Source organism: Acomys russatus, chromosome 1, assembly GCF_903995435.1.
Source record: "Acomys russatus chromosome 1, mAcoRus1.1, whole genome shotgun sequence".
NCBI lineage: Eukaryota > Metazoa > Chordata > Mammalia > Rodentia > Muridae > Acomys > Acomys russatus.
In genome coordinates, this window is record NC_067137.1 from 67,444,008 (window position 1) to 67,466,830 (window position 22,823).

Sequence of the window (22,823 nt, forward strand, 5' to 3'; positions counted from 1 at the left end):
TCCTGGGTATATGCACATGAGTACAGGTGCCTGCAGAGGCCAAAGGTGTTCGATTCCCTGAAGTTAGAATTGTAGATGATTATGAGCCATCTGACATGTCCAAATTCTGGTCCTTGGAAAAGCAGTTGAGCCTTTGCTCCAGCCCCACTATTCTTTTTAATAAAATAGTCTTGCCTAAACTCATTTATGCCTACCCCCAATACCATACCATCTGTAGCTCTTGTACTAGCACCCCTCCCCTCTACCTAGTCTAGTCCAGTTGTGGCCAAACTTTAGTGTGCACTACTAGCTAGAGCACTGATTCAACAATTTGACTGGGGACTGAGTTTATCTCCTTAGCAGGTGCTTGGCTGCTGCTGCTGTTACTGGTCTTAGGCTATTCTTTGAGATCTACTGTTTATTTAAACAGTTTCCCTCCAAACTCTCAGCTCAGAAGCAATTCCCCTTCTTTGGGAATGAGTGGCCATTGATTAGTTCCAATATCTGATAGAGAGATTAGCCAGTAAGGATGGAAAGGAGAATATAGAAACTAATAACAGCATAAAAGAGAGGAAAAGAAGGAGATAGGAGAAGAGGGGAGGACATGAGAAAGAGGTGAGGAAAAGAGAGAAAATGAAAGAGGAGCCAAAGACACAGAATAGATGACACCAGTTTGTTGGTAGCTGGTATCAACTCTATTTTTAAACTTTTTAATATTTGTTTTATGTGTATTTTGATTGTGTGTTATGTGTGTGTGTGTATGTTTGTATGCTCATGACCATGCAGGTGCTTATGTATATGTGAGCATTTACCTGTTAAAGCCAGAGCATGATCTCCAGTGTCTTTGTTGCTCTCCACCTTGTGTTTTTTGAGATACTGTTGGTCACTGACCTTGGAGCTTACCAGTTGGCTGACTGGCTGCAGTAAGCTCCAGGGATCTGCCTGTCTCAACTCCCCTTCTCAGTGCTAAAGTTACAGATGTAAGCCACCATGTATGGTTTCCAGGTGGGCACTAAGCATCCAAACGCAGACCCTTACACTTGGGCAGTTGTTTCATTATCTTTCCATTTAGTTAAGCTACCAATATCTTTTATATTTTTTCAACGTAACTTTTAGGAAATCTTGTTTTGTTTCTATAAAGGGAAAAACACAATTACAATCATGATATTTTTTTTCCTCCTGCATGCTGTTTACAAATGAAAATCCCGCTAAATGCCTCAGCACCACTAAAGAAATGAGCAAACTGTGATGGTGTGGAGGGGAAACCTATCCTCCAGAGGAACAGAGTAAAAAACCCATCTGAAGCTGCCATATGTCCAGAGATGATTCTGTGTCATACCATGTGGCGACAAGAATAAGCTTGGGCTGCCAATTTTTACACAGAAAAGCATGAAATTGATTTCAGATAAAGCTTGATCTAGGAGTTTAGAAGGTAAGAAATGATGGGCTTAATGCAGAATGCAAGGGTGGTGTAGACTACAAATGCTAGCTGACAGATTCATTTGGCAACAAACTGCTGAGATTGGCTTCTTTTATTTCCAGCAAGAGTCAGTGCAGCAAGCCCTTCTGGAATTCATTATTTTTTCCAGACTGAACATATCAGAAAGGGTTGATTTGAGCGGGGAGGGGTGTAAACCTCTCCAATGTGTTTTCTGAAATCCATAGACTTCGTTATCTTTTCTCTGGTTTCCACTTTTTATTGCAAAGCATCATCAATCTTTTGGGAAATACTGGTGATTTGCAGTGACAGCTAAAAACACACATGAAAAAAAAAAGTAAATAGGAAAAGTACTTAATGTTTGTGGTAAATCAATGAAACCACCACAATTTCACGTTTTTGAGGGAACAAACACAATTCACTCTAAACTCAGACAAATGAGTTTATCTACGGAAAATCACAAGCAAACAGCAAAAGCCTGATATTGTTTGTTTCTTTTGGACTGAGCAAACGATTCTCTACAAACAAGTTAAACCTACCTTTCATAAGAACTGTGGTCACTTAGACCCCATTCCTTAGCTCAAAGGTCGACCTCTGATGTCATGCTTAAATGTGCTTTGCTGCTGCTCTCAGAGTCAGAATTTGGGAATGGACTATTCTTAGTGACAAATAATTTTTTTTGACAAATAATTTTTAAAGGCCTCTTGGTCCTTGGTTTTCCGAATAAGGGAACCATGAGAAGAGTATAGTCAGATTTGGAAAGGATAGACACAATAGCATGTCTAAGACGGCTCTCTCTCTCTCATTCCCACCTGAGCATGCTGCCAGCAGGGTCCTATCATAGTTCCTTTCTTTCTCTCTCTCTCTCTCTCTTTTCCTTCCTTCCTTTCTTTTTAATACTAGGATGTTTATTACAAAAGTAACCCCGATCCTTGAGATTGGCTCATCAGTAGGATTTCTGGTACCGAGCACGGGCCCCAGTACCTCCCAACTTTTTGGACTCACAGTGACGGAGGTCAGCTACAAGCAAGGTCCGATCATACCGGATAAGGATATCTTTGATCTCCTTCTTAGAGGTTTCATCCACATATTTTTGGTAATAAGCCACCAGGGCTTTGGAGATGAACTGTTGGATAGCATACATTTGGGCCACATGACCACCACCCTTCACACGGACATGGATATCCACACCTGCAAACCACTCCTTGCCCCAAAGCAGAACGGGTTCCAGTAACCTGTACTGCATTGGTGTGCGGCTCCATCATCTCCAGGGGATGCCCATGCAACCTTGACGAGAGCCTCGTTTGCAGTGCACCATGGCTGTGGCTGTCTTCTTGTATCCGAAGACCTGTACGGACTTCAGCGGAACCTTGCATGGCATAGCTGCGAGTAGAACACGAGGTCCTCACTGCTCAGCGCCGGCATCGAAAAGCCCTACAATAGTTCTGAAGTTGGAGGCACAACTGCTTGAGCCTTTGTTCTTACTCGCCTTCCGTGCAGTGGTATGGATGAGAGAGAGCTGCCCTCCTCTTCCTTCCCCCTGCACTCCTGCAGCAGGCAGGAGACCTACCTGGTCCTGGGGTATGAGAGAGGAGATCTGGCCTGACCCTCAGGGAGAGCAGGCTTTGCACCTTGCCTAGGCAGCACAGTAGAGCTGAGCTGGCTCAGGTTGTAGGAGTTGCTGGTGAGCTAGCCCCAAAGGTATGTGTATGTGTGTGTGTTTGGGGTGGGGTGTTGGGGGGGGGAGGGAGGGAGGGAGGGAGGGAGGGAGAAAGAGAGAAAGAGAGAGAGAGAGAGAGAGAGAGAGAGAGAGAGAGAGAGAGAGAGAGAGAGCGCGAGAGCGCACTCAGGCCCAATCCAGGGCTTTGAATTGGCCCACCCCTACATGTACCCAATTGATGGACTGATGGAGTACATAAAGAGGCCAGTCCTACAGATCTGAAACTACAGTATCTCCATCGCACAAGGCAACAACAGGATGTCTGAGAGGAGTCCCATTGAGGTTCCAGTATAGAGACAGAGTAGCAGAAGCCAGAGGCTTCACACCAGACCAAGGACTCATTGCAATGAACATTTACATGCATAGAAGTGTGGACAAAAAGGTGTACTTTGGGACACACTGATGTACTACAGCTTCCACAACAAGATTTGTTTTCTTGGGGAGGGGGTTGCAAGGGTGGAGGGCAGGTATGAGGGGAGAGGAAGAGGAGGGGGGCATTGGAGTACATGACGTAAAATTCACAAAGAACCAGTAAGAAGTCTTTAAAAATTACATGAAGCCACAGAAAACCTCAAATAGCTACATCAATCTCATAAGGGAAGAACAAGGCCAAAAGTATCACATTTCCTGCTTTCAAAATATATTACAAATGTAACAAAAGCGTAATATTGACATGAAAATAAACATAGATAAGTGGGATCAAGTAAAGAATACAGAAATAAAGCTATATATTGTATATATGTATATATATATATATATAGTCAGTTTTCTCAATTTCCACCAGTAAATAATGAAATTGGACAATTGTATTATATATATATATATAAAATAATCCAAATGCTTTAATGACATAAACCTAAGACCTGAAGCTGTGAAACTTGTTGAAGAAACTTCTCATGGCATTGATCTTGGTAGTAATTTCCTGGAAATCCTGAGACAACCCTGCAAACAGGACAACAAGAACAAAAATAGGTTAAATGGAAACATGCCAAATCTAAAAGCTTCTGTACAGCAAAGGACAAAGAAAAGATGGCTTACAGAGTGTAAGAAAATATTAGCAACCTATATATCAGTTAAGGGGCTGCCTGCCAAAGTATGAGATTACTTATAACTCAATAGTAAATACAACCGCTTAAACCCAGTATCAAACAGCAACAACAAGATCCAAATTAAACCTGGGCTTTGGCTTTGAAGAAGTATTTCTATAAAGCAGATACCACTGGCCAACAATATTCTGGTTTCTTTTCAGGGTTTTTTACAAATGACTGACAAATGTATTAAAGATGGTCAAAGTCACAAATCAGATGATGATACTGTCTGCTAGAACGGCTGCTATCAAAAGCCCAGAAAACTCAAGACCTAGGGATTGGAACAAACAAACAATGGGAAACAGTATGAAGGGTCATCAAGAAACTAAAAAGCTGCTAAATGACCTTTCAACTTCACTTCTAAATATCTATCCAAAAATTTGAATCTGGATCTTAAAGAAGGATTAATACTCCCATGTTCACTGCAGCTCTACGCAGGACAGCTAAGCTGTGGAAACAGGCTAATTTCCTTATTGGCAGATGAATTGATATTCACCACTTAAGAAAAAACAAATTCTATAATATGTGACAATGTAGATGAATCTGGAAGACAATAAACTAAGTAAAATAAGTCAGTCACAGAAAGCCAAATAGAACAGGGGTCACTTATAGCGTGGTATCTAAAGTAATCATACTCCCAGAAACATAGCAAATGGTAGCTGCCAGGAACTAAGAACTGGGGGAATGGGGGAGTTTCTAATCAATAAAGATAAAATTTCAGTCATGCAATATGACTAAACTCTAGGGGTCCACTGTACAGCTCTGTGCACCATCAGCAGTATTATACTGCATATGGATGGTATGCTAAGGAAGGAAATCTCATGTGAGACATCCTTACCATAATAAAATGCTTTTTAAAGCAAAAAAAAGCAAACAGCCACGAGAGTAGCCTGTATAGCCAGGCATGGTGGTGCACACCTTTAATCCCAGCACTCGGGGCAGAGCAGGTGGATGTCTGTGAGTTCAAGGCCAGCCTGGTCTACAGAGTGAGTCCAGGACAGCTAAGGCTACACAGAGAAATGTTTGTCTCAAAAACCAAAAGAGAGAGAGAGAGAGAGAGAGAGAGAGAGAGAGAGAGAGAGAGAGAGAGAGAGAGAGAGAAGCCTGTATAACTAAACAATGTTTGGGGGGGTGTTCTCAAAGTTCTGAGAAAAATATTGGAACACAGCAGTACAGGGGCTACTTTTTTAAAAAATTCTAATAATTCAATCTAGATTAGGATCTTAGAGTAGTAACAGAGTCACGCACTTGACACAGAAGACCTGCAGACTCCTGTGTGTGAGAGAGTCCTGTGGAACATCTGGGGGGAAATTTCAACTGTTAGGGCTTTTCACAGTAATAGCTGACACTCACCAGCTCTGTGGCCCAGACTCAGAATCTTACCCCTTTTTCCAGATGAGGAAACCAAGATATTCATAGAATAGTAAATGGCAAAGCTGGGGCTCTTCACAAGGTGGTCTTGCTTAACCCTGAGTTACCTCGTCTTTCTTCTGCCCTTTCTGTCATTGCTGGTTCATAGGAGAAGGTCTTCAGGACTGTGAGCACATCTGGCAAGTGAGGGCCCTCAGAAGTGCAGACACCATATCGCAGTATTGCGTGGAGGATTGAGCCCTGACCCTGACTTGCTCTAGTAACTTTACAGTCTTTGACGGGGAAAGTGTCATCCCAAGGAGTGTGGAGTGCAAATCCTCCTGAAGCAGTTACAGGCAAGGTGGAAGGTAATTGACAAGACTTTCACTTAATTCATAAGGCATCTGAGCATTAGGGAAAACAGTCACTTTCCTTTAATGTTTAATTATTACTGGTATATGTGTGGATTAATATGCAAGTATCAAATGAGCTCTTCCCTAGAGTCTGTGATGGCTAATTGGAGGACATATGTTACAGCTTTCACATCGGGGACTGATTGGCTCACACGTTAGCAAAAGCGTTTGGTTACTTTACTTAGAATTTGCTGTTTAATCAGTCTGTTTTACAAAAAATGAAAATAAAAATAAAATAAAATAAAATAAAATAAAATTGCAGGGCTCACTGAAGAGACCCTTGCTTTTGCCATATTTCTTTATCTATTTCTTCTCCTCTCCTCTTTCTCTGTAGCTCCTGGCACTTTAATGGAGGAAACAGACTCATCCATCTTTTGGTCTAATGAGCTTTGATTGTACAGTGTAAGGAAACTGTAGTCTGGAGAGGGCATTAATGTTTGATTCTAAGAGCCATGGCATTTGTACTTTTGACTCCACAATCTTTTATCACGCAACAAGAGACACAGATGAACAAAATGTACTCCCTATACAAAATACTTGCAACTGTTTTGTTAACCCAGGAGCTGACCTCTTTACATGTAGTTTCAGATGTCAAATCAGATCAAAGGCCGCACTCAGCGCACTGTGTACACAATGACCTCCTCACCACCTCTGAGCTGCCTGAGGGGGACGACTGGGTGTTTCATCATTGTTATCTCATCCCCCAGAAAGCTGCTGACACACTGAGTATGAATCGCCTGACCACGAAGCCATGGAAGATGGTGTGGGGCAGCCATGCCTGAGCTGGTAAAGTGGCCCTTGGCATCTGCGATGTGCCATTGAAGAGTCCGGGTGTCTTTCTGGAATGGATGGCGCACACAGCGCCAGGGCAAGTTCATTTGTTGATGCTGAACCCCTGGCTGTACTCCTGCCACCTGAAAAAGGAGAGAGAGTCTTTGTAAAGGAAAACATGCAGGCTACTGTCCTTCAGTATCTTTCATCTTTAAAAATGTCTTAAAGTTCCAGAAAGAGTACCTAACATTCTTTTTAATTTTAAAATAGTTTCAAACTGACAACCAAGCTACAAGGATAGTACAAACTACTCTGTTTGGGCTCTTACTAGGGCTCACCGGTTATTAATCTTGTGTCTGCATGTCTTGACATCCTCCTTTCTTCTGAAGCATGCTCTCCCCTGCGATTAGTTTTAGTCTTGGTCTATGTGTCTTTCTGTTGCTATATGCTACAGAATGTATCCCAGTGCTATATGCTGCAGAATCACAGTGATGTCTTCTCTCATAATGTGTCAAATTCAAGAGCGTCTACATTGATTTGATGCTCTACGCTAAAGAGTGTCTGTGTGTCCTAGATGAGTTTTTCTCCTCTTCCGAAGACTGACCCAGGATCACACGCTGCGGGAACTTATTGTCTCTCTTCTTAGCCTCCTTGAGTCTAACACAGTCCTCCATCTTCGTCTTACACAACGTTGACACTTTTGATAGCTGCTTCTCCAAGCCATGTTGAGGTTCTGTTATCTGATGGGAACACTGTATTAAATGATGCTGTGTTTGCCGCCTCAGTGCCCATACCAGAAGGCATGCTAAAAAGAATCCCCACGTGATCATTTCATAGGTAGAATTTGTTCCTCATCTCATCAGATATGGGTTTTACCAACCAGACTGTAAGCAAGGAAATACCAAATTACCCACATGCTGGAGCTTTCCAGATTAAACAGATATGAAATTATATATTTTAGTTTCTACCTAGAAATTTGTGTTTGTATGATACAAATCAGCCTAAAAAAATCATTATTCCTGCTTTTAACTAAAGAAATCTCAGAAAAATTGAAAGATATGTGTCTTCACTTGGGAGCCCATGTGGTGACGTGAAAAGAAACCCTATCAATCATTTCGTTAACTTTGTAGCAGGCAGGATGGTGCAGCCTAACCAGAAAATGAGGTCAAACAATGCTAGATCAACAGCACAGCCCTCCTCATCTTTGTGTAGGTCATTTTAGCTATGCTGTACCTCATAGCAAGCAAATCTGAGTTTTTTAAATGAAGAAGGAGTTGGTCCATGACCATATGTATAATATGTATATGTATAACATATGTATTAACACATCACAGTGCCTTCAGAACATCACTGCAGATGCCCCTTGTTCAGAAGTCATTGGGCGCTGTAGTGTTAGTACTAAACAGTAGGTGGCGCTGTGAATATACATTGATTTTATTATAAAATCTGAAAAAGGGAAGTGGTATTCCTCAGATTTACTATGTGGTTGTTCTAAGGGAAGGCAGATACTTGCTTGTTGAAGTTCTACTGAAAAAAGTGTTTATTTCCAACTTCTTAACAGCACTGGCTGTAGATTTGTTTGGAAGCTTTCTTCTCTCGTGCATCATCTGTGCAACTTGGTGAACTTATGGCTAAGGTTTGCTACTTTCTTGGGCCCAGGGAAACCATTTCTTGGCCCTTCAAGGGATGCTAGAGTCTCTGAGGACATAGGGTCTCTCTGAGAACCTTTGTGTGTTTCTTAGCCAAAGAAACGCATTTTGAAACCTTTCTTATTTTTTACTTACTTATATGATGCTTAAATTTTAAAAAATGAACATACTCAATTTCTCTAAAATTTGGTTTAGTTTTAAATGCTAGATGGTTGGGTGTTGTACATCTTAGACAAAGTATAAAGAGGATAAGAGTGGTCTATAGTTACTATCACCTTTAATGGTTTTGGAATGAATAGGTGAGAAGTGTCATCACATACACACACACACACACAACACACACACACACACACACCTCAAAAGCCTTGCAAACAACAGCATCTGCATAATCCTTGATGAATTCAGGCCTTGATTATTTGCATTGGGTGCAAACCTTTACTGGCTGATCAGCACCTTGAGGCACCTTAAATTATGCAGATAAAATTATATTCTTTTTATTTTTTAAAGAAACTTGAAGATATCATTAAAACTATGTTTAACCGAATCCTTTAGATGAGAAAGAGCATAAATAATGAAATAGTATTCAAATTTGCTCCTTTAAAGAACTAGTTCAGTTTTCCAAGTCTAGGCCAAGAGGAGGTACACTTTCTAGGACCATGACATCATATGAGATGTTGACATCTATTATCAACCCAATTAATTAGCTGCTGTTCAAATTGTGGTGAAAGCGCACAGAGACTTCTTTTGTACTCTTATCAGTTGTTTAACAGTGAACTGCCGGGCATCTGTGTGTCCAGCCTTTGATCTGCTGCTCCATCGTCGGTTGTTGGCTCCAGCACAGGAGCCTGTGGGGTACACAGAGCTGTCGCTGCAGACCCCAGGGACCAGGGGGCTGTTGATACAGTCAATATTTGCATGATGCCATGATAATGCTGTCTTTATGTTATATTCGGGTTTCACCAAGACATGTAGAAAGCTTCCTATTCAAGAGTGTGCTGTAGTTTTTTTTTTTTTTTTTCACAAATTCTTTTTCCCTCTCAGGTTCATACATGGCATATTTTCTTTCATCTTCCTGTTCCCCGTCCCGCTTTCAACATTTAATCACACATAAATGCAACACAATGAGTCTCACCCTTGAGTTCATACTGTTTTCTGAAATTTATGTGTACAGGAATTTTGTTAAAGTTATCTTGCTGGCAATTTATCGAAATCTTACAATCAGAATATTCTGCTTGGGTTTTAAGTGCTTTAAATAATGTTTTTAAGTGGAAGTATTAGCCAGGTGGTGGTGGCGCACACCTTTAATCCCAGCACTCAGAAGGCAGAGGCAGGTGGATCTCTGAGTTTGAGGCCAGTCTGGTCTACAGAGTGAGTTCCAGGACAGACAGAGCTACACAAAGAAACCCTGTATCCAAAAAGTGGAAGTTTTATTTTTATATTCTATTCTCTAAATTTTTAGCTAATTCACTTAGAAATGAAGAACACTGTTTATTATATAGTTTTTAAATTGGCATATAGTAATTACACATGTGTATGAAGTACAGTGACATATTTCAGTGCATGTATACAGTGGGTGATGATGAAATCTGGACAGTTAACACAACAGTCTCCTTAACCATTATTTCTGTGTTGAGTAACTTTGAGGTCCTCTCTTCTAGTCTTTATAAAATACATGATAAAGTATTGCAAGAGCATTAGAGCAACCATATCACAGTCGTTTTGGAAGCCATTGCTCAATCATCACGTCTCCTTCCTTTTATCTACCCTTCCTATCTTTACAAAGAGTTAATGCCTTTAAAAATAAGTTCATTTTATTTATTTATGTGCATGTGCACATGCGTGCATGTATCACAGTGTGTGTGTGTGTGTGTGTGTGTGTGTGTGCACGCGCGCACTCGCGTGTGTGTGCATGTATCACAGTGTGGGTGTACAGCTGAGGACAATTTGCAGAAGTTGGTTCTTTTCTACCGTGTGGCTCCCAGGGACTGAACTCAGGTCATTCGACTTGAGGACAAGCACCTTCACCAGCTCAGCCATCCTACCAGCCATCACTGCTGTTCTGAGTCTAGTTTCTATATAGACCTCATACTCGTGTGCCTTTTAACATCACTCAAAGGTTATGCAGAAGAATCATACTAATATTCGAATGTAAGCAACAGGAAATTACATGAAGCTCTCATTGAAAGTTGAAATTTTCTCTTTCACTTTTTATTTCACATTATTTGAGAGTTTTGGGCTTTTTGCAATAATGATTTATATTCACAGGGTAATTTTACATCTAGAAAATATTTCCAACCATATATTATTATATGAGATAATCCTCCCTTATGCAATCATTCTTTGACTTGGGTTTTCGCAATATGAACAGAAGTAGATAGTGATGAAAAGCCAGGCTAGTATTTCATTTAAAGTCAATCAACATTTATGAAGAAGCCTTCTGGGCCAAGCATTGTGATGCTTACTGGACAAAACCAAACCAAACAAGACATGGTCCTTACTCAGGAAGCATGCCCTTTGGGCATGAGCACCATTCCATTGGTAAGCAGCACACAGGACATGGGGATTGAGAGGCAAGGCATTCTAATGTGTATTCTGGGAAGATGAAAAGGGGTTGGTTCTTTGTGTTAGAGTTTGACAGGCACAGGGAATGCTTTGTAAGGCACAACCAGGCAATGGAATTAATGCGAGGAAAAGGGGACAACCAGAACATTAGGAGAAAACTCAAGTACTGAAACTTTATTATGGAGAAAATAGAAAAGCCTGTAGAAGTTGGCAGGTAATTCGATTATATGGGACCTTGCAAATACATTGGGGGTTTATCTTAGAGTAAACACTGCAGCATTTAAAAAGAGGAGGGCAAATCAGAGAAACACAAATCAAAACTACATAAGGTCTTCCTTAATATAGTCATTCTTTAACTTATGTTCTTAGTGTATGAGCAGAAGGGGGTAGTAATAAAGCCATGCTGGACGTTCACTTAAAGTCAAACGACGTCTATGGAGAAGCCTTCCTAGTTAGAATGGCTGTTACCAAAATTCGAAGAATAATAAATGCTTGCTGGGAATGTGGGGGAAAGGGGAACTTTCATATGCATTTGGAAGGAGTGAAAATTAGTGCAGCTACCATAGAAAACAGGATGGTGTTCCACCAGAAAACTAAACATGATCTGGCTACACATTAGAATGCCTTGCCTCTCAATCCCCGTGTCCTGTGTGTTGCTTACCAATGGAATGGTGCTCATGCCCAAAGGGCCTTCCTGAGTAAGGACCACGTCTTGTTTGGTTTGGTTTGGGTATATAGCCAAAAGACAACTTAAGTGAGATAACTACATACACTTGAGATGCTATTCACAATAACTAAGATATAGAATAAACTGAGGTACCCATTGAGAGATGAATGGATTAAAAAGAGTATATATGCACAATTGTATATTCAACCGCAAAGCAGTACAGAATCATTTCATTTTGCAGGAGGCAGAGTGAGCTAAAAGGTATCCTGGTAAGCAAAATAAGACAAATAAGGAAGAATAGTATCACATGCTCCTTCTTATGTGAACATTTTAAAATACATTAAACTCAAAGTTAAAGATTTCTGGGCAATTAGGGTACCAGCATAGAGGCTGAATAGGAAGATAAATAGACATTATGACTATAGAGAACTATCACAGAGAACACAAATAATATGTACAATTGATGCGCATTATACAAATGAAATAGGAAGGCTATGGCCAGAACTGTCATTTGGAAAGGCGTTGTGACAACAGGATGTAGGACAAGGTAGAAGAATGAGATTAGACTGGGGGACTGTAACAGAATCTAGATAAAGCTAACTGCTCTTAACATTTTGAAAACCATAATGGTTCCACACATGCATCCTTGAGGTCACCTCTGGTTTCATGAGAGTGTAAGTGTCAGAACCTCTTCAGCAGGCAATGAGGATGATAGCAGTGGGGACAGAACAGCTATCCAGTAACGTAGGTCTGAGAGATTTTCAAAAGAAAAGTATGGGGCTGGGGAGATAATTTAGTCCATAACCTTGCAGGCATGGAACTCAGTCGCTAGAATGCACATTTTAAAAAGGCGTTGTGTCTGTCTGTAATTCCAGCACCATCAAGCTAGATGTGGCGGTTTAAGTGTCTGCAATCCCAGCACCAGGGAGCCAGATGTGCTGGTGAGTGTCTGCAATCCCACGCCAGGGACCAGATGGGGTGGTGTTTGTAATCCCAGCACCAGGGAGGTAGATGTGCTGGTGAGTGTCTGCAATCCCACACCAGGGACCAGGTGTGGTGGTGTTTGTAATCCCAGCACCAGGGAGCCAGATGTGGTAGTGACTGTCTGTTATCCCAGAACCAGAGACCAAGCTGATTCACAGAGCTTGCTGGATAGCCAGACCAACAGACTTGGTGAGTTACAGGCCAGTAAGAGACCCCTCATAAAAAAATATTGACAATTTCCAAAAGATGCAGCCCATTTTATCTTTTGACCTCCACATGCATGTGTATACATGCACACATGCACCCATGTACAGATGTATACTCCCCCCCCCACAACACGCAAAACAAAGAAAACAGAAAAAAAAAAAAAAAAAAAACAAGGATTGGAAGATTTAGATGTGAGAAGTGAGGTATGTTAAAATGTCTGCATCAATTTACTTTTTGTCACAATGACTAGTTCCTGTCAAACTCAAAAACGAAAATATACTGTGGCTCAATTTCTGATTCTTAGTAATTGTCTCTGTTGTTTTAGGGCAAGACAGAGCATCATGGCTGGAAGTATATACAATGAGAGAGGAGCGCCAGTGACGTCACTTCCTCTAAGGGCCCACTCTGTTGACTTCTTTCCGCTGGGCTCTGCTTCCTGAAGGGTCTACCCCATTCTAATAATATCACAGGCTGTGGACCAAGCCCGCAGCACATGGACCTGTGGGGGACATTTCATATAAATCATGATCAGCTTCCCAGATGAGTCTTGGGTTTTAGCCACAGAGATCAGGTAGACAAGGAACTTTCACCAAGACAAAGAACCCAGAGGCACTGATACACAGCTGAGAGTTTTGGGGTGCCTGTATCTTGGCAGACATGTTAAGAAGGAACCATAAGGATCCAGACAGTCAAGGTATCCATGCTGAAAAAAAAATGTCTTATTTTAGAACTTTGAGCCTGTTAGAAGAAAGTCATTGGTTGAGTTTCTCTAATGGGATCATACTGAATGAGAAAGAAGCGCAGGGTAGTGCCAGCTTTGAAGAGCCAGAGGACAGGGGTTAGCAAATGAGGCTGAGAGTCAGGACATGGAAGAGGGGACGCATCTTAGAGGGTCAAGAGCGAAGGAGATATACTCTTAAGAGATTTCACTGCCAGCAAGAATTAGGCAGTTATCAAAGACAGAAGAGTTGCCATGGAATTTGGGTGGGATGAATGTAGCAAGACCACCACTGAAAGTCAGCGGGTAAGTAGGGGATGAGGAAGTAGCTAACGAATATTCTTTTGACTTTGTAATGATGAGTGGCAGAACTAAAAAAATGTAACATTTCATATAAAAATGCATTGAATATTCTCAATATGGATAGAAGCATATGGGTTCTTACAATGGAAAGTTCAACTTAAAAATGTCCTATTCTGCCCTGGTGAAAGAGGCAGGAGAGCTTTCCAGTTTTGAGTTTTGGCTTTTCCTGTATAACAACGCAGGGCAGACTACTGCCTTAGTCACTGTTCTATTGCTGTGAAGAGACTGTTACGGAGAAAACTTGTATAAAACAAGGCACAAGGCATTTAATTGAGGGTTTGATTACAGTTACAAGTTAGTCCATTATCATCTATCATCCTGATAGCATTGGAGGATACATGGCTGGCGTTGGAGCAGTAGCTGATCCTGATTCACAGGCAGAGAGAGAAGGATTCACTGATGCTGCCATGAGCGTTGATACCTCAAAGCCCACCTCTAGTAACACACTTCCTCCAACAAGGCCACACCTCCTAATCCTTCTAATCTTCAAACAGTTCTACTCTCTGGTGACTTTGCCTTCAAAAACAGAGGCAATGGGAGCCATTTTCATTTAAACCACCACAGATACTCTACACCGGGCAGGTCTCTGCACGCCCTATCATCACTGGGTAAACAACCAATGCCCTATGGCACACCATGTTCCCGAGCTAAAATGCTCAATAGCTTAGGTGTATTAAATACATGTTTGGTGTTTAATGTTTTCAGTTCAAAATGAGTTTATGGACATGCATATGACCACAAGTCAAGAAGTATCTGTGTATCTGATTACCTTTCCAAAAATGTTGTAAGCGTTTGTTTCCACAATTGTATAGGATGATATCTAATTTTGAAACCTAGGCCACTACATGTGGACATGATTTTCAATTTTCGTTAATATAGTGGGGGAAATTCTCTTTAATTTGACACTGCTTGGCTTTTGAATGTGGTTTAACAGGCTATGAGTCGGCTCCTCTAATCATTCTTCATGGCAAAAATCAGAGTGCCACTGTGGAGTGATCATTGTCCCTGCCTGGAAACACACTTGCTTGCCATATTTTGTGCACTCCCTGTCTGTTGGAAAGGTCTGAGGTGCTCAAATTCTGCCCTTGTCCTTTTTCTTGAGGTGGTTGCTCCGGGGATTGCTAAGTGCTTTGAGGCAGATGCTTCTGGAAGCTCTCAATACTTCAAGAGGTAAGTGGGTCCCCTGAGAGCCTGTGCTGTCCTTAGGACAGCTCCCTAGTGAACCCCTTTCTTGCCCACCAGGAAAACCCCATCTGCAGCATTGGGCCACGCCACACTTCTACTTCCGGTTAGAGTTGTGACTCTTTGCATTTGGCATGTTCTTCATCAATACCATCTCGCTACATGTCCTACTTTCTAGGATTTTTTTTGTTTAAAAAAGAGGTTTTAGTCTTGATTGAAATACGTATTTTTAATAAGCTCAGGAACTTACTTTTTAAAAATCTGTCTTTTTGAAGGTTGGAACCGGGAAACAAAGCATGCTTTTGTCTGCTTTCTTGATCTATGGTCCCCTAAAGGGACATTGGTACAATAGTTTACAGATAATTTATATACACTCAGAGTTGTAGCCAGAAAGCAATCAGGTGTACAGCTGTGTGGAAACTCATTGCTAGGTTGCCACTCTGTACTCTTGGAATATCATAATGATGAGCATACTGTCTGTTTGGTATATGGTCATATATTTTGCAGGCTTTATTTTAAAGAAGTAAATGTTGATCTTCCACAACATATATTTGATATCTTTCTGCTGTTGTCTCTCCATCTGCTACACACATCAAATCATTGTCTTTCTGTCTGTGTCATTTACTTATGCCATCTTGGAGACATTTAATTTTTTAGTGTGATATTTGATAACATTAGTACCTAGAAATCGCAAAAGAAGTTTAGTTGTCTGGATTTTGTTTTTCTTCTCTTTTAAGTAGAGAAAGATGGTAGAAGATTTGTTTTTTTCTGTTATTTTCTAAAACGAAAGTTTTTGATTGTTTTTCAAGACAGGGTGTCTCTCAGTAGCCTTGGCTGTCCTGGACTTGCTTTGTAGACAAGGCTGGCCTCGTACTCACAGAGATCCACCTGCCTCTGCCTCCCGAGTGCTGGGATTAAAGGTGTACACCACCACTCCTGTACTGGTGTGGGATCTAGTTTCTCAGCCTCAAAAATATAGAACTAATCATATGAAAATGCTATAAAAATGGTTCCAAGTAAAGCAAACATCCAAAGTTCTAAACAATCTCTGCGCCCTGAAATTGGCAGAGTAGTGTCTGTAATGCACATTTGGCTAACGGTGCTGAATAGGACTGTCAAGGGCTTAACAAGATGGAATGGCTTCTTAGTTCCTACTTTATTTACTCATTTTATCTGGAAGTGCAGTAGAATTCCTGCATGTGAGACACAGAAGACAAGGCAAACAATAGTGGTGAAATTGTTCCATACCTCAGTACCTGATACTTCAATAAAATATGTTTCAAATAACAACAATGCTTTCTTCTCCGTTTCAGGAGCCTTTAGGAGTGTGCTATCTTATTTAGAGATGTTTGATGCTAGCTTTCTGTTCCACGTTCTTCTTTTCGGTCCCCGTGTTCCTGAGCATTTTCCTCAGAAGAAAAGATGCTACCAAATAAACGGGTATGTCTTAATTCATTCGTGCCCTAGTTTGTAAGCTAATAACGTTTGCAGGAGAACGAGTGGGACTGTTTGCTAAGTGGTTCTTTGTACTATTCAAGGGGAAGCAATTTCGTGTGTAGCTTTTTCTCCAGCCACGACATCTTTGATCATGGTTTTTATATTTGCTACCAAGAGCTTAACCTGCTTACAACTATGTATCGCAACTTCTGAGAGAATGGGAAGGTTTCTGGACAAACATGCCAGCCGGGCCAGAAATGTTGTTTAGAATTTCATTTCTTAAAAGAAAACCTACCTCAGTGTCTGTCTTTATTCTGACTTAAATCAACAGTAATTTGTTAAGGCTTTAGAATGCAATTGAATCCTGTCCAGGTTCCAAAAAAAGAGGGAACATACAATGAGATGAGTTAACAAGGCAAACCATAATCAAACACTGCAGAGCCCTGGGCAGACCCAGCAATCTCCAAGGGTGTTGCAAACAGATCTCACCCTGCCTGGGAAACCTAAAACTCACAGAGGAAGGAAGAATCTTGCTCCTTGGAGAGGCCTGTGCATGAATGGGTTCCCCCCTCAGAGCATTACAAATTGATACTGTATTTTCTTCTGGGACTGATAAAACAATGCAACTACTATGCAGACAATTCTTCTGAACCCACATATCAGCTAAAGGTCTGCCTGAATCCTCCATCTAATAAAAAGACAGGGCCTCTGAAACAATCCTGAGTCGTTCTCTGCTCAAGCTAAGAAATTCTCCTCCCTTGGCAGGGCAGCCATGTAGTGTAAGAACACAGGGTCTTGAACAGGGCAGCATAGCCCTATAGGCAGCATTGCTATGTACTGTAGCCTTGGAAGAATCCCTTCGTTTTTTCCTTTTTCTGGAAGGATGAAACCATCATGGTACTGGTATTAGCATAACGTGAGATAACTGGGCCTGAGTGTTGAGCAAATTGCCTGGCACACTGTAGATGCTCAGTAGTAAACAATGACAGTTATTAATATTACCATTATTATTTGTTAGGTGGGGTTTCCTGTAGCTCAAGCTCAAGCTAGCCTTGAACTTGCTGTGTCCCTAAGGCTTGATCATCCTGCCTCTACCTTCAGAGTGCTCAGTTTACAGCCATGTACCGCAATGCCAAGTGCTGCTGTTATTGTTAAGGTAATAAAAATGCAAACATTTTCTCTCTGTGCAGCAAAGGTCCATTGTGTGTTTTGTATATGCCAAATTGGCCAAGTTCTAGAAGTGGAAAAAAAAAGCCTTATTCAGTAACTAAGATTAGAATTTCATCTGTTTGCTAATAATGGTAGGTTCTGATTCCTGGCTTTAAGTTTCTGTTGTTGTTAGGAGTGGATTTCCTGGTTTGTTTTCATTTTGTGTAACGTTGTTGTTAAGACTTACAAGTAGAAAGCATCTTCAATGTACCTTGGTAGTAGCCAGCCTCCTAGCACCCCACTGGAGCCACCTGGCTTAGATTCTATCTCAAGGACCCCGCATACCGGCTGGAAGCAGTGGGGCAAGCACAGTGGCCCTGAGACCCACTCCACACAAATCCTCTGTGTACCTCACCTGCCAAGAGAGTATGCTTAGTGCACACCAGACCCTGTGTGAGGCCCTTCATGCAATGCTGTCACAAGGGTCCTCTCCTGTGATGCACACTGGCCACTCTTGAGGATGTTGGTTTTATGCCCATTTTCATGGATGCTGAAAGGTCTGCACGAGGGAAACTGCAAATAAACAGGAACAATGCCTGTCTTCCTGGCTTGCAGGAAGGAGTACAGGCTCCGTGCTTAATGCGCTGAAGAAGGAGCATAGCACAAAGATTCAGGTAGAGGATCGGGGTTCAGATCCCTCGGGTTCAGTCAGATTCCAGGTTCCCTCTCTGCTGACTGGATGGCCGTAGATGAGTTATTCCACCTTCTAGTTGGAGTTCATCCCTAGCAAACTGGACTTCAATTCTTGAAAGGCAAAAATTTACAGTCAGGTAGGCGGACCAAAATGATTGCCGCATTGTAAAAACTCAAACGCTGGTGTAGTTATGCTTGGCAGAAAACAATGGCATTTGACTGTTATCACAAATCAATAAAGTACGTGACTGAGGCCGGTATTTAAAAGGCCTGCTCCTACAGTGCTTTCTCATAGATGACTTTCGTTAACTCAGGTGAGTACTGAGGACATGGTTCTGACTCTCTCCAGTGTGGAGTCCCTCTTTCAATTGTTTGCTCTGATACCTCTGGAAGGGTTGGGGGTCTGAGCATGCACAACCGAGATTACCTTCTTGGAAAAATGGTCTCCGAAACAAGGTAGACTGTGGCCAGGGAATTGTCAAGGCTTTCTATTAATCTCCGAAGAGGAGAGGAAATCCCTCCACAAATACGGGAATGGGGGCTTCTCTGTGGATGGCAAATAATAAACAATGATTTTTTAAAAAATCCTGATCCTCCCGTGTGCAGTCCTCAGCAATAACTTAGCCCTTGCTGTTTGTCCTCTCTGAAGGATTTAAATGAAATGACCTTAATTCTTGCTTTGTTTGCACTCTCTCTTCTAAGAAGCTGCAGTGAAGACCAAGGCAAACAGTAGATTAGCAGTGGTACCTTTCATATGCCGAAAGGAAACAAAGCCCAAAGGGGGAGAGAGATGTGGAGTCAGAGCGAGGCCGAAGCTTCTGCTGGGGGAGTTTGAAACCGCTCCTTCCTTCCCGTGGTAACAGCTTTCAAGCTCTGGGTACTGTGGTTTCTTTGTGTGAAGGCTTTGCCAGGATAGAGTTTATGGTATTAAGCAGGTGACTGGTAAGTGTTTCTAAGCAAATATTATCTTGCTGCCTAATTTGAAGCTAAGACGAGAGTGATGCTGGGGATGTGTTCAGAAAACATTTGATCGTGGCTCATCTGCCTCTCCGTATAGCACGGGCCTATCAAGTGGCTGGCAGTCTCCACATCAGCATTCCAAGGATGTTGCCATGTGGAGTCATTAAGAGGGCCATAGCTTCTTAGAATCTCCTTCAGCTCCCCTGGATTTAAAGGAATTTACAGGGAAACTTCCAAGACACCTTAGCCATATCCAAATGAAAGCCAAGGCATTAGAGTTTGGCAGGGCTGAAAGTGTGTCTCCGAAAGGGTGAAAAAAAAAATTGTATGAAGCTACAGAGAAAACCGTCTGGGCATTAGCTTCTATTTCCTTTAAGGGATGGGAGAGTGGTCCTTGTATTGTTCCATTCGATTTAAAGTTAAATACAAATGTGAAAGGCTGGGATACCTTAATAAGATGATCCACCTGCTTGTAATAATAGGATAATTCACATCCTCATTGTCAGAGCAGTAAGGCTCCGGACCAGGTCAGTCATTAAACTCAATGTGTCTCATTCTTTGGTGCCATTGCACTTAGATTCTCAGCACCACTTGTCTGCCCTTCTTTTCCACTGTGCACCTATCTTGCAAATTTAGTTCCATTAGGTAGATACTTGCATCGTTATGAAGCCTGATTCCATCATTTTCAAAGTGCCAAGCCATTTAAATACAGTGCAGCCCTTGGCCATATTTAGTCCAAACATTTACACACATCCAAGCTCATCCTTATCTTTTTAAATAGGAGGCAAGGCTTATTTTTAAATTACCTCCTCATTCATGCTCCATAAAAGCATCAAGCGACATCATCCATGGGATTTAAATTCTGGTCCTTGGGTGCTTTCAATTCCTGGCATGGCTGTTACATCCCAGCTCCAGCATAATTCTCTCTGTGACAGTCTCATGTCAAGGCCAAAAAGGTAAGACAGAAAACAGCCATTTTTAACCTCCCCAGGAACTATGCTACACAGCAACGGGCCACGGTTCCTGCTTTCTCTGTATATACGTAACACTAGGTGCTCTTAGATAAGGGTCCCCCAGCAAAGCAACATCTATAAGAAGTTGGGGTGCTTGAAATGAGCCCAGTGCTCACCGTAATCTGAGCCATGTGTGGTATCTTCCCCTAGGCCAATTAGGTGTGCGTCTATTTGAGAAGGCACCGGCTACCATGGCAAGCCTTGCCATGGCTTGAGTACTGTGTCTCAAAGTAGAACATTCTCACAATCTGGGATAACAGGGTATTTCCACAGACCCTTGGTGTGCCTGCTCTAAAAACTCCTTTCTCTTTCTATAAGCACAGTATTCTATTAGGTCTCTTGTCTTTGGACATAGGACAAGGTTCTACCCCCCCCCAAAGAAACCAATGCTTGAACCCACGTACTACCCCTCCGTGAAATCTATCTCCCCATTGGTTTGAAAGGATGTGCATCAAACTGTTTCTTATGCTTTTAACTTAATAAAGCTAATACCTACTCTCCCCTTGGCTTAATGCTATCTTGTCTCACTACGTACTGGGAAAAGAAAAGAAAGGAGGGGGCAGGGGAGAGCCAATGTAATTGGGCCCGCAGGAGAGTGTGTGTAGACTCCTCAAATGGTCACAACCGTGTGATTGTTCTGGGTACACTTCTTTGATAGGCTGCCATTTGTCCCCACTCACCTAGAGAGCTTGTGGATAGCCTGAGAGGTTTGTGTGCACGTGTGTGCGTTTTAACAAATTTTCAAAAGTTGCCATGGGGAGAGGAGAGCGAGAAAGCTCTTCAAAAAAGAAAATTATTTTCACAGCATCATCACAAGAAAAACACCCGTGCAATAGATATATCTGAAGGTCGACTGCAATCTGAACTAATTGGGGCAGGGGGCGAAGGGAGAGCTCTCTGTTTGCTCACCTCCTGTAATGGGCCTTGGAGAAGTGAACGGTAGGCAAACACTTCCTGCAATGAGTGGTTGGGACACTCTAAGCTGAAGGGAAGACTCTTCCAAGCTGTTTCTTGCTCATGTCACTGAGAGAGGTCACTATCTGTCTTCTTCCATTTGCCTCTTCTGATCCCTGGGTGGATTCTATCCCAAAGTCATCTTCTGTCACGAGGGCATCCATCTCTCCCACCCAGCCCCAGTGTTAAAAAGAAGAGGGGAGCTGGAGGCAAGAAGCTGATCTGGAATCCTCAGGATCACAGCCAAAGAACAGCGTTTAAAGGCTGGGACTGACAACTCAGCGCCAATCTGGGCGAATGTACTACATTAAGCCACTAATAGACAACAAGGCTGTGGATGTTCAGCATGGTGATGAAACCGGCCGAAGCCCCTCTGCTGCTGCGCCGCCGAGGAAGGGAGCACGATCCGAGGAGTGCTGGCACTGCTCTTTGAAGTGTGTCTGTTGTGATTGCTAGCCGCTTTCCACAGATCCTTGCAGAATATTATGCCATTAAACAGTGTGAAAGAAAATCAAAATATATGTTTACTGGGTACTAAATAGTAAGTGCCTTTCAAATGCTCTTTAATGGACAGACTTTAAAGTCATTGTACAGCGTCCTCGCAACCCAAGAGCAGCATGCTCCTCGCCGTAAACCACCTCGAGGGGCTGAAGGAGTGTGAGCTGTGAATTGCAAACGCCCTGCAACTCTGGTCCCTTAAAGGCATCTGTGGGGCGGTAATACTTTCAACCATGCACATCGGCGTATAATTTTAATAGAAAAATTGGTCATCTCTGAGCCATGTCTATTCAGAAACTGAGTGACAGACAATGTGCAGTTTAACATGATAGACAGACATACTTCCTCAAGGAACCAGGGAGGGAGTGTTTATTTTCAGAGAGTCTGTATATTTAATGAAGGGCTAACCACAACAAAATCCTGGGGGTGTCAAATACAGAAATGATAATATAAATTTATACATTAAATGCAGTTCCAGAACTTATCTGAACATAGTGGTGACTTTGGAAGCTGTAAGTCATAGGAAACCCAGGACTAAAGCAAAATCATTGTGGACTTCAATATCTGACAGAAAGATGATCACAAACCAGTAGCAGGAAAAAAAGTGGTATCATAGTTGAAATTAAGGGATAAAGGAATAACTACCTAGGAAAGCCTAAAATTGAACCCATAGCTCATATCTTCTTTGGGGAAAAGCTCAAGTGTTAATAGTAAAACTTAAAAGATGCCATCAAATAGTAGAAAAATCCATGGGGATATTCTTTATATTTGTATTGCAAAAAAAGAGACAAAAGCCACAAATATAAAAGAGAACACTGGTATGATACCATTAAAACCAGAACTTTGGCCTAGAAGGAACTCAAGATATTGAAGACACAGATAACATATTGGGAAAAATATTTGCAACTCATAACATTCAAAATGTACAATTTCCAAAATATAAAAGTTAACACCCCTCATGAAATAAGAATGAAATGCCTATAAAAAGTGTTGACATAAACTTGACTCTACAGGACAGAAAAAGACAT

At 41.8% G+C, this 22,823-nt stretch overlaps 1 pseudogene; it reads right to left on the bottom strand.

The window, feature by feature from the left end:
• Nucleotides 1–2,363: 2,363 nt before the first annotated feature.
• Nucleotides 2,364–2,807, bottom strand: LOC127196226 (40S ribosomal protein S16-like; annotated as a pseudogene).
• Nucleotides 2,808–22,823: the final 20,016 nt, after the last annotated feature.